Below are 15,193 nucleotides of genomic sequence, written 5' to 3'. Positions count from 1 at the left end.
AACTGGATATCCATCGGCAAAAAACTGAAACAAGACCCATACCTCACACCATGCACAAAAACTAACTCAAAATGGATCAAACACCTAAATATAAAATAGAAACTATAAAGATCATGGAATAAAAAATAGGGACAACGCTAGGAGCCCTAATACATGGCATAAACAGCATACAAACCGTAAGTAACAATGCACAAACACCAGAAGAGGAACTAGGTAACTGGGAGCTCTTAAAAATCAAACACTTATGCTCATCAAAAGACTTCACCAAAAGAGTAAAAAGACAACCTACAGACCGGGAAAAAAATTTTGGCTATGACAAATTGAATCAGTGTCTAATCTCTAAAATGTACAAGATACTGCAAAACCTCAACAACAAAAAGACGAATAACCCAATTAAAAAATGGGCAAAGGATATGAACAGGCACTTCGCCAAAGAAGACATTCAGGTGGCTAACAGACACATGAAGAAATGCTCACAATCATTAGCCATTAGAGAGATGCAAATCAAAACTACAGTGAGATACCATCTCTCCCCAACAAGGCTAGCATTAATGCAAAAAACACAAAATAATAAACGTTGGAGAGGTTGTGGAGAGAGTGGAACACTTATACACTGTTGGTGGGAACATAAAATGGTACAACCACTTTGGAAATCAATTTGGCGCTTCCTTAAAAAGCTAGAAATAGAGGTACCATACGATCCAGCAATCTTGTTCCTTGGAATGTCTCCTAGAGAAATAAGAGCCATCATACGAATAGATATATGTACACCCATGTTCATCGCAGCAGTGTTCATGATAGCAAAAAGATAGAAACAACCTAGGTGTTCATCAGTGGACAAATGGATACACAAATTATGGTATATTCACACAATGGAATACTACACAACAATAAAGAACAGTGATGAATCCATGAAACATCTTATAACATGGAAGAATCTGGAAGGCATTATGCTATGTGAATTTAGTCAGTCACAAAAGGACAAATATTGTATAAGACCACTATTATAAGAACTCAAGGAAAGGTTTAAGCACAGAAGAAAACATTCTTCGATGGTTACGAGGGTGTGGAGGGAGGGAGAAGGTTATTCACTAACTAGATAGTAGACAAGCATTATCTTACGTGAAAGGAAGGACAGTACACACTGCAGGGGAAGTCACAACAACTGGACTAAATCAAAGCTAAGTAGTATCCTGAATACAACCAAACACTTCGAGGGACAGAGTAGTAGGGGTGGAGGTCTGGGGACCATGCATGCTTTCAGGGCACATCTAGGTCAATTGACATAACAAAGTTTATCAAGAAAATGTTCTGCATCCTACCTTGGTGAGTGGCGTCTGGAGTCTTAAAAGCTAGCGAGCGGCCATCTAAGATGCATCAATTGGTCCCAAACTACCTGGAGTAAAGGAGAATAAAGAACACCAAAGTCGAAAGGAAAGCATTAGCCAAAGAGACGGAAAGGGCCACATAAACTGGAGACTGCAACAGCCTGAGACCAGAAGAACTAGATGGTGCCTGGCTACCACCAATGGCCGCCCTGACAGGGAACACAACAGAGAGTCCTGGATGGAGCAGGAGAAAAGTGGGGTAAAGAACTCAAATTCTAGTAAAAAGACCAGACTTAATGGTTTGACTGAGACTGGAGGAACCCCAGAAAGCATGGCCCCCAGACTCTCTGTCAACCCAGCACTAAAACCATTCCCAAGCCAACTCTTCAGTCAAAGATTAGACTGGACTATGGGACATAAAATGATACTTGTGAAGAGTGTGCTTCTTAGCTCAAGTAAATACATGAGACTAAATGGGCAGCTCCCATCCGGAGGTGGGATGAGAAGGCAGAGAGGGTCAGGAGCTGGTTGAATGGACACGAGAAATCAAGAGTGGAAAGGAGGAGTGTGCTATCACAGTATAGAGAGAGCAATTAAGGTCACATAACAATGTATGTATAAATTTTTGTATGAGAGACTAACTTGAATTGTAAACTTTCGTGTAAAGTACAACAATAAAATAAAATAAAAATATTTATCCTGTGGTATTTATATTCTCTCCCTGCAAGAGACACTTCTTTCAATATGTTGCCATTTTCTGTCTTGGCCATTCTTTGAGATCTGATAACCGACCAAAGTTAATAGCAGGATGGAGAGGTCAGAGACTGTCATCTTGACAGGTGTGTGTGGTGGTGCTTAAAGTTTAGCATGAGGCCTGTGCTTGGCTCTCTAACCAGGACCTTGTTTTTCATGCTATGAGGAACTCCATGATTTTTGATAATTGATCCACACTCTACTAAAAAGGTAAATCCAACAGCGAGAATCAACCCTGTAAAGCTTTTCCTTACTCAGTTAATATAAAATAGTACCAGAAGAGTTCTTAAATGGAAACTGTGTAAAATATTCATAAGCTAATACATGTCATCAATCAACCCACAAAAAATAAATTTAAACCTAGTTTCTATGTGGTGTTATGATTAACATTACATTTTTATTATCAATTTAGAGTTATCTTTCTTTTTTTTATAAATGCTAACTTTTTCTTCCTAAATTACATCTTTTTTACAACCTGTTAAGATTCTTCCTCTTGTTTTCCTTTATAGACAGGGGCATGATGTCAGAAAAAATATCGAAGTAATTCAAATGATTCATGAAAATGATACTGCATAAAACTGCCAAAATAAGATTATTTTTTGCATGGATTCATATTATCTTATCAGTTCTTGGCAAATCAGGTACACAACTGCTTATTACAAAGTTAATACTCTCTGTGTAAACTTGTCCTTAAAAACATCATAATAATGATAACCTTTCTTAAAGCCAATCTCTAAAATTTTTTTGATAACTATTTAAAAGGAAAATATTACAATGATAATACAACTTTAGCCAGAACATAGAATTCATCCATTGTTTTATTTCCAAATTCTTTGTTGTAATATTCAAAATGAGAAGATAAAACAGAGAATGCTATGAAGTGACCTAAGAATTAATTGGTATACAAGATTAAGAAATGGAACCCAGTACTTGGGCTGCAGATTCCCTGCTGTTCCTGATAGCTAAATATTTCTCAAGTGTCAGAATACAATAGGTCAGCATCTGAACTTCGGAGGGAGTACCTGTCCTTGCAATAAAAGTCATTCTTAATTCATCACAAAAAGTTTATGTCCTTGCAGACTGACTTTAGCATATCCTTTCTTTCTTCTTTAACCACCTGCAACATTTGATTTAAGGTCCCAGTTCTATGATCATTAACAGCTTTTTGAAGACTGTAGGTGGTGGAAGACAACTGAGGAAAAGAAGAAATCTATAAATTCTTCCAGGAAACTGAGATTTAGATGATTTCTTTTAAAAAAAAAAATATGAGCTATGCTCCACTTGCTTGCTTAATAGGTCAAGTTTATATGGAGGAGTCATTGTTTTGGTCTATTTTTCTTTATTATAAACCTGGAAGAAAAAAAAAAGTCATTGAGTCGATTGCAACTCATAGAGCCCCTATAGGACAGAGTAGAACTGCCCCAGGAGCAGCTGGTGGATTCAAACTGCCAACCGTTTGGTTAACAGCTAGAGCTCTTAACCACTGTGCCACCAGGGCTCCTTCTATGTTATAGTTCATAAAAATATACCATCCCACTTTAAAACAAAACCCTGCATTTCCTGAAAATTAGAGCTTTTATACATTGAAATCAGTGATAGAAAGATATTTTTACTGCAAAAGTTGAAGTCATAGGGTAAGTTTTAATTAAGTACATTTTTAATCAGAGAGCCAACGCGCATGTATATTTAGATTCAGAGTATTCAGAGATTCAAATGATTTTATTCTCCTAGTAAAACTTTAACTTTCTTGTTTTCATTTGCAGCAAATTTGACATGCACAATTTCTAAATATTTACAATGTTATTATTGAAATCTTCCTACATTTAACTAAACAAGCAGTGTAACTTCGGATGTTATGTCTTTGATGAGTGTAAAGCTTGGAATAGAGTTTCATTTTGTATCTGATTAGACAGAAAACAAGAATGGACTATTTTTTGTCATAAATTATAGGAACACCCCTGGCAGATCACAGGCATAAATGAAGATATCAGTTTAAAAACTAGTGTGATATATGAAGATAAAATTGCTGTCTCTGTTTAAAAGTATTATAAGAGTACATTTTCCCATAAAGGATATTTGAAATCACTGGAGAATAAACACACTTTATCTTTTTAAATTATACATGGTGTTATTCTCATATATATAATCTTTAGAAAGATTATAACGTATTTTAAAGCGTTGGGCACTTTGACAAAGTGATTACTTTTACTTAATTTAGGCTGGAAAATTTGCCTTATAATTAATTTATTTAAAAATCTTATCAGACCCTAAACTTAAAAATAAAACACACAAATAAATATATAAAATATCGATCTATTTAATAATTCTGCCCATGGAAAGGTATTTAATATAATTGACTCTTCCTTGCCAAGGGTATTCATTCATTCTTTCAAGACTCAAGTAAACTGTTTAACCCAAATATCTGAATTGTATTTTACTTGTAGAACTAGGTTCCTTCCTTTCATCAGCAATGTCAAGCATATTTAAAGACAAAATTTTGATTTATTATGAACAAGTGAAAGAGTGAATTAACGAATGAAATGGGGCGTGATGACAGATATTCCAGATAGATCTTTTAGTGCAAAAGGCATTCTAGGATGAACAGACTGAAGCATAAGGAAAGTGTGAGAACTACCTCTAATACTCTCCTAGCCTTAGAGACTAATTAAAAACAGAATGAGATTGGTAACGGTGGCACCAGTTGTGAAGGCAGGTCTCTTTGGTTGATTAAATGAATTGAATTAATTTTCGAAGAACAGAAAATCAAATAATACGTCTAGTAAAATTAAAGAGAAATTTTAAGATAATAAAAATACACACACACACAGAGTCCACAAATATTTATTGAGCCCTAGGTTGTGACAGGAATCCCTAGCGAAATTCCAGCTCAATTCATTTTCATCTAACCCTAAAAGGACTATACCTCTCTATAGTGTAATAAAAATTTTAATTGTTATGTCAAAATATCTGAGAAAAGAAGAGATAATGTTTGTACAAAACCTTTGTGGGTCAAAAAAGAAGAGTATTCAGTTGTCCTTATTCTTAAACTCACTATCGAGAAATGTGAGTTGTGACTCTGGTGATAAAATGAGAATACCAGCATTGAGTACTAGAAATGATGTCCAATTTAAGCCCTAGAATTTGCTACGTTATTAATTGGTGAAAGATTAGTACAGGACTGATAACGGTTACAGAGGGAATCACTGCATGAAATGATTATCAGATCAACATACATTCAATAAAACATCCTGACATTAGACAGACTATTGGATGAACAAAAGGGTAGAATTTTTTAATGCATCACTTTTTCCTGAAGCACTACACTTCACACTGTAGAAATCTGTTCTTTTTATGGGTTTATAGGGTGAACAATTATTTTTAAAGGAAATCAGAAGAAAGGAACACAGTTGGATTGATATTTACAGAATAGGCAATGATTAGTGTGCAATCTGTGTTGATGTAACAAGCAAAAACACCATTGCTTGTTTCTGGATGGGTTATTCATGCTGGATGCGTTAGTCAGGGTGTCTGCGTTAATTTAGATTTATTCCATGGCTGCAAATGTTCTAAGAGCAGAACACGGCTGTGATACCTTTCAGTGAAATGCTAATCACAGTCCACTGAATCTGTATGTATTATTTAGTGCCATTACCACTCCTAGAGCTTTCCAGGTTTTTATTCCTCTGTTATTTATTTGTGTTCGTGGATCTTAGTAATGTGTTACAGCCCTTACACTAGAATAATAAAGATTAGATACAAGAGCAATAGTCAGTCTATGCTTTTGCCTAAAGTAGTATTGGGATGGAAGTTGGAAGTGAATGTGGAGAAGATTAACAAAATTAAAATTGTGACTAATTAGATATAAGTACTCAAGAAAAGGTCACACAATCCTTCTCTGAGTTTCAGTGGTTGAAGAAAGAAGAAAAAAAGAAGAATTAGGTGAACTGAGATCAACATTTCCTAAAGTATGTTCAATGGAACACTAACATAGGCAGACATTTTTTTAAAATGTAAAAATAAATAAATACAGGTTCTGTGCTCTATTATGTTTGGAATGAAAACAGAAAATTGACCTTAAGTCATTAACGGTGCCTATCATTCATGATAGTTTTTTCCTAGGTTTGGTAGAAATAATAATTGAAGATTACTTCATGTTAGGATTTATTGGGAATATACAATCAAAGAACTTCTCTATAAGACACCATTCTCTAGAGAGTACTAACCTCTTTTTTATGAAACCAAGTTTTGGAAATAAAAATGTGTAATAGGCTGAAGGATTTTAAAACATGATTTGAAATACTCTGACACCAACTTTTCTTCTAAAGAAACAAACAAACGACAACACACTTGAACTTGAAAATGAACTTTCAATTTAGATGATCCTCAAAGAGGAAAAAAAATTTTTAAAAAGATTAATATTTATTTTATTTCCTTTATTATTTTTTGAATCTGAAATTCAAGGTGCATTTAGTCCTCCAGGATAGTCAGAGCTGACTTGACGGCAGCTAACAATAAAATAGTTTTTATCTTTGAGGGGAGTAGAATAGATTTTTCCTAACAAGATTCAAAATCATTTGAATATTAACTTTTGCAATCTCAGTTTGACTCTTTATTTTACACAAGATGTTTATGAATGCTAAACTGCTTGAGAAAGTTGAGGAAGAACATCTACTCCCACTAACTTAGTCATCCCTTGTTGTTGGTGTACTAATTATAAAGAATGTTAAGCCTTTATCCTATGATAGGTCCATCTGCCCTATAGCTGTCAGACAGGAGAAATCTCCCATGTGGTGCTATCAATGCTACCAGAATGTTTAGCGTTTTCCTAATCCTTTGTCATGCCCCTTTCAGAGATCCTATGGCCTATCAATACATAAATTACAGTAAGGCTTCAAAATCGTTCTGTGATTCAAGAATAAGACTGAAGAAATTAAAAAGATGTACAAGAGAGGCCTCAGTCACAAATACTCAAAAGATAGAATATGATATCACCTAGGCAATAAATATCTGAATCAACTGTTTTTAGTGCAAGTTATTTTTTTCCCCTCTCTTGACAACTGATTGCCATAGAAACAATTATATTATTCATAGTGTCATCAAAACTTAAAACTCCGATTCAAGCATTTTAAATTCTCCTTTCATGGGTGAAAACTAGTATAAACGGAGACAATTTCAGTAAGTCTTAAAAGTATATTGGTGGCAAACATAGGTAGAGATTCTTTTTTTTTTTTTTAATTCTAAAGTTAATGCATTATTTCCCAAACTATTTCCCTTACGTTGGGAGAAACACTTCTGTGGCACTCCAACATGTGAGAAAAACACTAGAAATGGAAAGGCTTTCTTGAGGGGAAAAAAAAAACATCAATTTAGTAGGAGTAAAGTGCCAGTTTAGCAGTGTGCATGTATACACACACAAAGTCTTAATTCAACTCCCTCTGAGGTTTCTTCTCAAGTTTTAGAACAAGAGAGACTTTAAACTTAATGTCTTAAATTAAAATCAACTCTGTAAATAAAACTTTATCCCTGGTGTATCAAGAACAAAGGGTAAGACATCCATAGACCTTAACAATGTCAAAGTTACCACTTTTTAAGCAGGATGTCAATGTTGCAATTTTTTTTATTTCAGATGTCAAATTAATTTCCTGCACAACTGAATGTAATTTTCTGTATTAGAAATCAATGACTGAAATTTGCTGCTTCTGAAGACCTAAACTCTGTGTGCATTCCCTTAGTGAATCTACTTGTTTAATTCATAAATGTAATCCTATGTAATATTTGCTTAAGCCATCTTATTTGCTATTAACATATTATATATCATGCTCTGAAGATTTACTCAACAAGATTTTATGAAAATTTGCCATATATTAAAAAATTGAGTAAATATTTATACTAAGACTGAGAAAATCTAATTTTGACAGTATTTGGTATAGCAGAGGACTTAACGTGAAAAAATTAATATCAAGCAACTGACCCATTTATTCAGTCTTCCTTAGCTCTGAGCTTTTCTGAGTTTAGTAAGAGACCTTATATTGTCAAAAAAAGAAATTAAAATAAAGTCAATTATCTTTTTCAGAGAGAAAATCATGAAAGATTATGGCCTAACAGTGTGCCTGAGGGACTGGAAATGAAAAGATCTTTGAGTTCATTAATTTTACTAATGTGGATAATATAATACCTATTTTTCATTGGTGTTTCAAGGATAAATGAGATTTTATGTTACACTTCAGTAATGAATCTGCAGTGCACGAAATAATACCTCAGTGGCATCTCAATAATCACCCTAACATACTACAGGGACAAAGTACACAATGGGGAAAATAATTTCTAGTATATAGATTTCAAGACAGAGAGATGTGCCAACAGAAATACATTTTAATTTGTGCTAGAACCTATGGTATCTTGAGACTATCTGCTCTACCTCTTTATATTTCAGTTTCCATTATTTAGCTGATGCTTATAAAGATTGGTTGTTGATTAATACAGTGTTCATTCTCCCAAACTGGCCAATAGAAGGGAAGGAAAGCCATCGATAAGAAACTCTTTAAAGATAGAGATTATGGAATTAATCCAAATTTCAATTACAGTTCTTTTCTCCTTAGGAAATTAGAGATTTAATGGTATCCTTATTATTCAAATTTTAGGAGTAGATCTAACTTTTCTCCCATTTTAAAAAGAAAATTAAATTATTTTTAATAAATAAAATATACTTACAAACACCATACTATATTATCATCAACTAAATCTACACTGCACTTTAGCATACATGAGAGCAGACAAGAAAGACAAGATGTGTTTAGTTGAATTAAGAAGAATAAATCAGGAAATACGAAGAAATAGAAGAAGATATACTGATTAATTTCAAGTAGAACAACATACAAAGTGCAAAGATGTTCACATTTGGATGTTGTGGTGTTTAAGAATATATTATAGGGGACTAAGGATAAGTTGGAGAATAATGTATTTAGCAAGGGAAAGGTTAGATTTGTTCATTATTTTTCTGAAATTCTAAACATCAGGAACTGATTAGAACAGAAAGAATAGGTTAGTTGGAAACTTTTAAAAACATATCATAGTCAAGATAAAATACAAAAGATGGAATACTGTGCAATGATAAAGAACAGCAGTGATAAATCCATCAAACATCTCACAGCATGGATGAATCTGGAGGACATTATGCTGAATGAAATAAGTCAGTCACAAAAGGACAAATATTGTATGAGATCACTATTACAAGAACTTAAGAAAAGGTTTACACAGAGGAAAAAGCATTCTTTGATGCTTACGAGGGTTGGGGGGGGGGCGGAAATCACTAACTAGATAGTAGACAAGTGTCAATTTTGGTGAAAGGAAAGACAATATACAATATAGGGGAAGTCAGCACAACTGAACCAAAGCAAAAACACAAAAGTTTCCTAGACACATCCAAACACTTGGAGGGACCGAGTAGCTGGGGCTGGGGCTAGGGCTGAGGCCTGGGGACCATAGTCTCAGGGAAAATCTAGGTCAATTTGCATAACAAAAGTTTATAAAGAAAATGTTTTACATCTCATTTTGGCGAGTAGCATCTGGGGTCTTAAAAGCCTTAGAGCAAACATCTAGGATACATTTATTGGTCCCATCCCACTCGGAGCAAAAGAGAATGAAGAAAACCAAAGACACAAGGAGAATACTAGCCCAAAGGACTAAAGGTTCACATGAACCAGAGACTCCACCAGCCTGAGACCAAAAGAACAAGATGGTGCCCAGCTACCACCAACTACTGCCCTGACAGGGATCACAACAGAGAGTCCTGGACAGAGCAGGAGAAAAATGTAGAACAGAATTCAAATTCCCATAAAAAGACCAGACTTACTGGTCTGACAGAGACTGGACGAACCTCTGAAACTATGGCCCCACAATGCTCTGCTAACCCAGAACTGAAACCATTCCTGAAGCCCACTTTTCAAAGATTAGACAGGCCTATAAAACAAAATATAACACACATGAGGAATGTGCTTCTTAGTTCAATCAAATATACCAAATTAATTGGGCAGCTCTTGTCCAAAAGCAGGAAGACAATGCAGGAAGGGACAGAAACTGGATAAATGAACCTGGAGTGGAAAGGAGGATCGTGCTGTCACATCGTGGGGATTACAACCTGTGTCACAAAATAACGTGTATAATATTTGAATGAGAAATTAACTCGAGCTGTAAACTTTCACCTAAAGAACAATTAAAAAAAAAGATAAAATACAAATGAAGTGGCTTTGAGAGGGACATGTAAAAATAAATAATAGTACATTATAAAAATAATGGCTGTGATATATCACATAATTTTAATGAATGTAATATTTACTGAATGTCTTTTACGACCCAGCCATTTTCTAGGTGGTCGGAATCTATCAGAGGGCAAAATGAAAAAAAAAATTCTGCTCTCTTTGAATTAATATTTTAGTGGTGAAAGACAGACAACAAACAATAAACATAATAAATAAGAGTTATGGATTGAATGGTATCTCCAAAAAAGTTTTGTTGCAGTCCTAAACCCTATACCTGTAAAAATGACCATGTTTGGAAATAGGAATTTTCTTTTGTTATGTTAGTGGGTCATACCAGAGTAGGATGGGTTCTAAACCTAATCCTTTCTGTGTGGTTTCTTATAAAAAGAGCCGAATAGAGAGACTGTTTTAGTTACCTAGGGTAGCACAAAGGGTTAAGTCTTGGATTACTAGCCAAAATATTGGCCTGGCGATTTGCTTCCGAAAGGTCATAGCCTCGAAAACTATATGGAGCAGTTCTACTCTGTACACGTGGGATCACCATGATTTGGAATTGACTGGTGGGCAACTAACAACAACAGCAAGTGCTTCTATAAGAGAAACACGACAAGTGAGGTGCATTAAAGAGGAGAGATTTATTTTCCCACAGTCCTGGAAGCTAAAATCATGTGTTGATTTCTTCCTTGTGGATAGCCAGGGAATTCCTTGGTTCCTTGACAATCTTCACAGTCCTCACATGGCATCTGTCTTCCCTCTTGGGTGTGTGTCTCGGTGTCTAATCTGCTCTTTTTACAACTCAAAAGCAATTAGATTTAGAAACCACCCTATTTGTATTATCTCAGTTATCTAGTGCTCCCAGGGACAGATTACCCATGAGCAACGTAAGCACATGCTTAGGGCATCAACAAAATAGGGGCACCAGTTTGTCCAAAGCAAAGACCCATAGATGCCCAGCAGACAGGACACAAGGAAAAGCTAGCACCACAGTGGAAAGGAATTGGCAGGGCACTAAATGAAACTGATACCACCTCCAGTGCATAAGAATGGGCCTGCTGGAAATAAAGTTCACACAGGGTCAGGAGGACACCCATGTGCAAGGTTGTTTAAGCTATGAGGTCCCTACCACTTCAACACCTTTGTTGACATCTGTCTCCTACAGTTCCCTCCCATATAATTGAAACGCCTTATATCAGAGGGTCTTTTGGAAGTATACTATTCTTTCTACAGAAGGCTCATTTTCGTCCCTGTCGTTGTTGTTGTTAAGTACCATCAAGTTGGTTCTGACTCGTATCAACCCTATGTACAACAGAACGAAACATGGCCCAGTCCTGTGCCATCCTCACAATCATTGTTATGCTTAAGCTTATCGTTGCAGCCACTGGGTCAATCCATCTCAATGAAGGTCTTCCTCTTTTTCGCTGACCCTCTACTCTACCAAGCATGATGTCTTTCTCCAGGGACTGGTCCCTCCTGATAACATGTCCAAAGTACGTGAGACAAAGTCTTGCCATCGTTGCTTCAAATAAGCATTCTGGTTGAACTTCTTCCAAAACAAATTTGTTCATTCTCCTGGCAGTCCATGGTATATTCAATATTCTTCATCAACACCATAATTCAAAGGCATCGATTCTTCTTTGGTCTTCATATTTCATTGTCCAGCTTTCACATGCATATGAGGCTATTGAAAACACCATGGCTTGGGTCAGACACACCTTAGTCCTTAAAGTAACATCTTTGCTTTTTAACATTTTAGAGAGATCTTTTGCAACAGATTTGTCCACTGCAGTGTGTTGTTTGATTTCTTGACTGCTGCTTCCACAGGCATTGATTGTAGATCCAAGTAAAACAAAATCTTTTACAACTTCAATATTTTCTCCATGATGTTGCTTATTGGTCCATTTGTGAGGATTTTTGTTTTCTTTATGTTGAGGTGCAATCCATACGGAAGGCTGTGGTGTTTGATCTTCATCAGTAAGTGCTTCAAGTCCTCTTCACTTTCAGCAAGAAGGTTGTGTCATCTGCATACCATAGGTTCTTAATGAGTCGTCCTCCAGTTCTGATGCTGCATCCTTCATATAGTCCAGCTTCTTGGATTATTTGCTCAGCATACAGATTGAAGAAGTATGGTGAAAGGACACAACCCTGACGCACACCTTTCCTGACTTTAAACCAGACAGTATCCCCTTGTTCTGTTCGAACGACTGCCTCTTGGTTTAAGTACAGGTTCCTCATGAACACATTTAAGTGTTCTGGAATCTCCATTCTTTGCAATGTTATCCATAATTTCTTATGATCCACACAATCGAAGGCCTTTGCATAGTCAATAAAACACAGGTAAACATCTTTCTGGTATTCTCTGCTTTCAGTAATGATCCATCTGATATCTGCAATGGTATTCCTTATTCCATGTCCACTTCTGAATCCAGCTTGAATTTCTGGCAGTTCCCTGTCAATGTACTGCTGCAACAACTTTTGAATGATCTTCAGCAAAATTTTACTTGTGTGTGATATTAATGATATTGTTTGATAGTTTCTGCATTCTGTTGGATCACCTTTCTTTGGAATGGTACAAATATGGATCTCTTCCAGTTGGTTGGCCAGGTAGCTGTCTTTTTCATGTATGATGTCCTTGATGTCATCCCACAACTCATTTGGTCTCGATCATTAGTGTTCGTTGTGTTACAGCTATTCTTGAGATGATTAATACTGAGATGGTTATATATACTGGATATTAAACTAGTATCAAATATACAATTTGCAAACATTTCATCTCATTCTTTGGGTTGTCTTTTCACTGTCTTGTTAGTGTCTTATGATGCACAAACGTTTTTAATTATTGAAATCTTATTTATCTATTTTTTTCTTTTATTTTCTGTGCTTTTGGTGTCATGTTTACAAAATTGTTGCTAAATCCAAGGTCAAGTTTTATTGCTATGTTTTCTTTTATGGATTTTAGATTTTTAGCTCCTAAATTTAGGTCTCTGATCCATTTTAAGTTAATTTTTGTATATGATGTGAAGTAAGGATCCAACTTCATTCTTTTGAATGTGGATATCCAGTTTTTCCCAGCTCCATTTGTTGAAGAGACTATTCTTTCCCCTATTCTATGGTGTCAGCATCCTTGTCAAAAATAAATTGACCATAGATGTATGGGTTTATTTCTGGGCTTTCAATGCTAGTCCATGAATCTGTATGTCTCTATTGCAGTATCACTCTGGTTTTATTACTGTAGCTTTGAAATGGGAAAATGTGAGTCCTCCATATTTGTTTTCTTTTTCAAGATTGTCTTGGCTATTCTGGGTTTCTTAAAATCCATATGAATTTTAGGATGCATTTTTACAATTCTGCAAATGTATATATATATATATATATATATATACATACCATTGGTATTTTGATAAGGACTGCATTTAATCTGTATATCACTTTGGGTAAAATTGTTATTTTAACAATATTAAGTATTCCACTCCATGAAGACAGGGTGTTTTTTCATTTATTTAGGTCTTCTTTCTTTCAGCAATGATTTGCAGCTTTTAGTGTACAGATCATGCACCTCTTTGGTTAAATTTATTCCTAAGTATTTTATACTTGTTGATGCTATTGTAACATAATTTTTTTCTTAATGCTCTTTCTTGATCATTCACTGATATTATATAGAAAGACAACGGATTTGTGTGTGTGCTGATTTTGTGTTCTGCAACTTTGCTGTGCATGTGTATGTGTGTGTATGTGTTCTTTAGGGTTTTCTAATGTAAAATCATGTCATCTGTGACTAGAGATAGTTTTACTTCTTCTATTCCAATTTGGATTTCCTTTATTTATTTTTCTTGCTTATTTTCTCTGGCTAGAACTTCCAGTACTATGTTCAATAAGGGTGGCTGTCTTAGTCATCTAGTGCTGCTATAACAGAAATACCACAAGTGGATGGCTTTTAACAAAGAGGAATTTATTATCTCACAGTCTAGTAGGCTACAAGTCCAGATTCAAGGCATCAGCTCCAGGGGAAGGCTTTCTCTCTCTTTCGGCTCTGGAGGAATGTCCTTGTGGTGCATCAATCTTCCCTAGGTCTGGGAGCATCTCAGCGCAGGAACCTCAGGTCCAAAGGACGCACTTTACTCTTGGCATTGCTTTCTTGGTGGTATGAGGTCCCCATGTGTCTTTGATCACTTCTCTCTTTTATATCTCAAAAGAGATTGGCTTAAGACACTATCCAGTCTTGTATACCTCATCAGTATAACTGCTGTTAATCCATCGTATTACACCACAGTGATTGAATTTACAACACATAAGGAAATCACATCAGACTACAAAATGGTACACAATCACACAACACTGGGAATCATGACCCAGCCAAGTTGACAGATATTTTCAGGGGACACAATTCAATCCACGACAGTGGCAAAAATTGGTTTTGGTAAAAAACTTTTAGTCTTTGACCGTTGAGTATGATGTTGACTGTGGGCTTTTCATATACGGCTTTTATCATGTTGATGACATTCACTTCTATTCCTAGGTTAATGAATGTTTTTATCATGAAAGTGTTTTGGATTTTGCAAAATTCTTTTTCTTCATCTATTGGGATAATTTTGTTTTGTTTTGTTTTCTTCAAACTATTAATGTAGTATATTACAATGTTTAAGGAGCCCTGGTGGCACTGTGGCTAAGCACTCATCTGCTAACTGAAAGATCAGCAGTTCAAACCTACCAGCCACTCTGTGGGTCAAAGATGTGGCAATCTGCTTCCTTAAATGTTACAGCCTTGGAAACCCTGTGGGGCAGTTCTACTCTGTCCTAAGGGGTCGCTGTGAGTCAGAGTTGACTCAACTGCAACAGCTTTTTTACAATGTTTGATTT

At 35.5% G+C, this 15,193-nt stretch overlaps 1 protein-coding gene across 1 annotated transcript in view; it reads left to right on the top strand.

Annotated features, from left to right (window-relative positions):
* Window positions 1-15,193, top strand: part of PCDH11X (protocadherin 11 X-linked) — a 944,132-nt gene that overhangs the window by 864,042 nt on the left and 64,897 nt on the right. The window lies entirely within an intron of this gene.

This window comes from Trichechus manatus, unplaced genomic scaffold (assembly GCF_000243295.1).
Source record: "Trichechus manatus latirostris isolate Lorelei unplaced genomic scaffold, TriManLat1.0 scaffold00051, whole genome shotgun sequence".
In the NCBI taxonomy this organism is placed as follows: Eukaryota; Metazoa; Chordata; class Mammalia; order Sirenia; family Trichechidae; genus Trichechus; species Trichechus manatus.
This window is presented reverse-complemented; position numbering and strand designations above follow the sequence as displayed.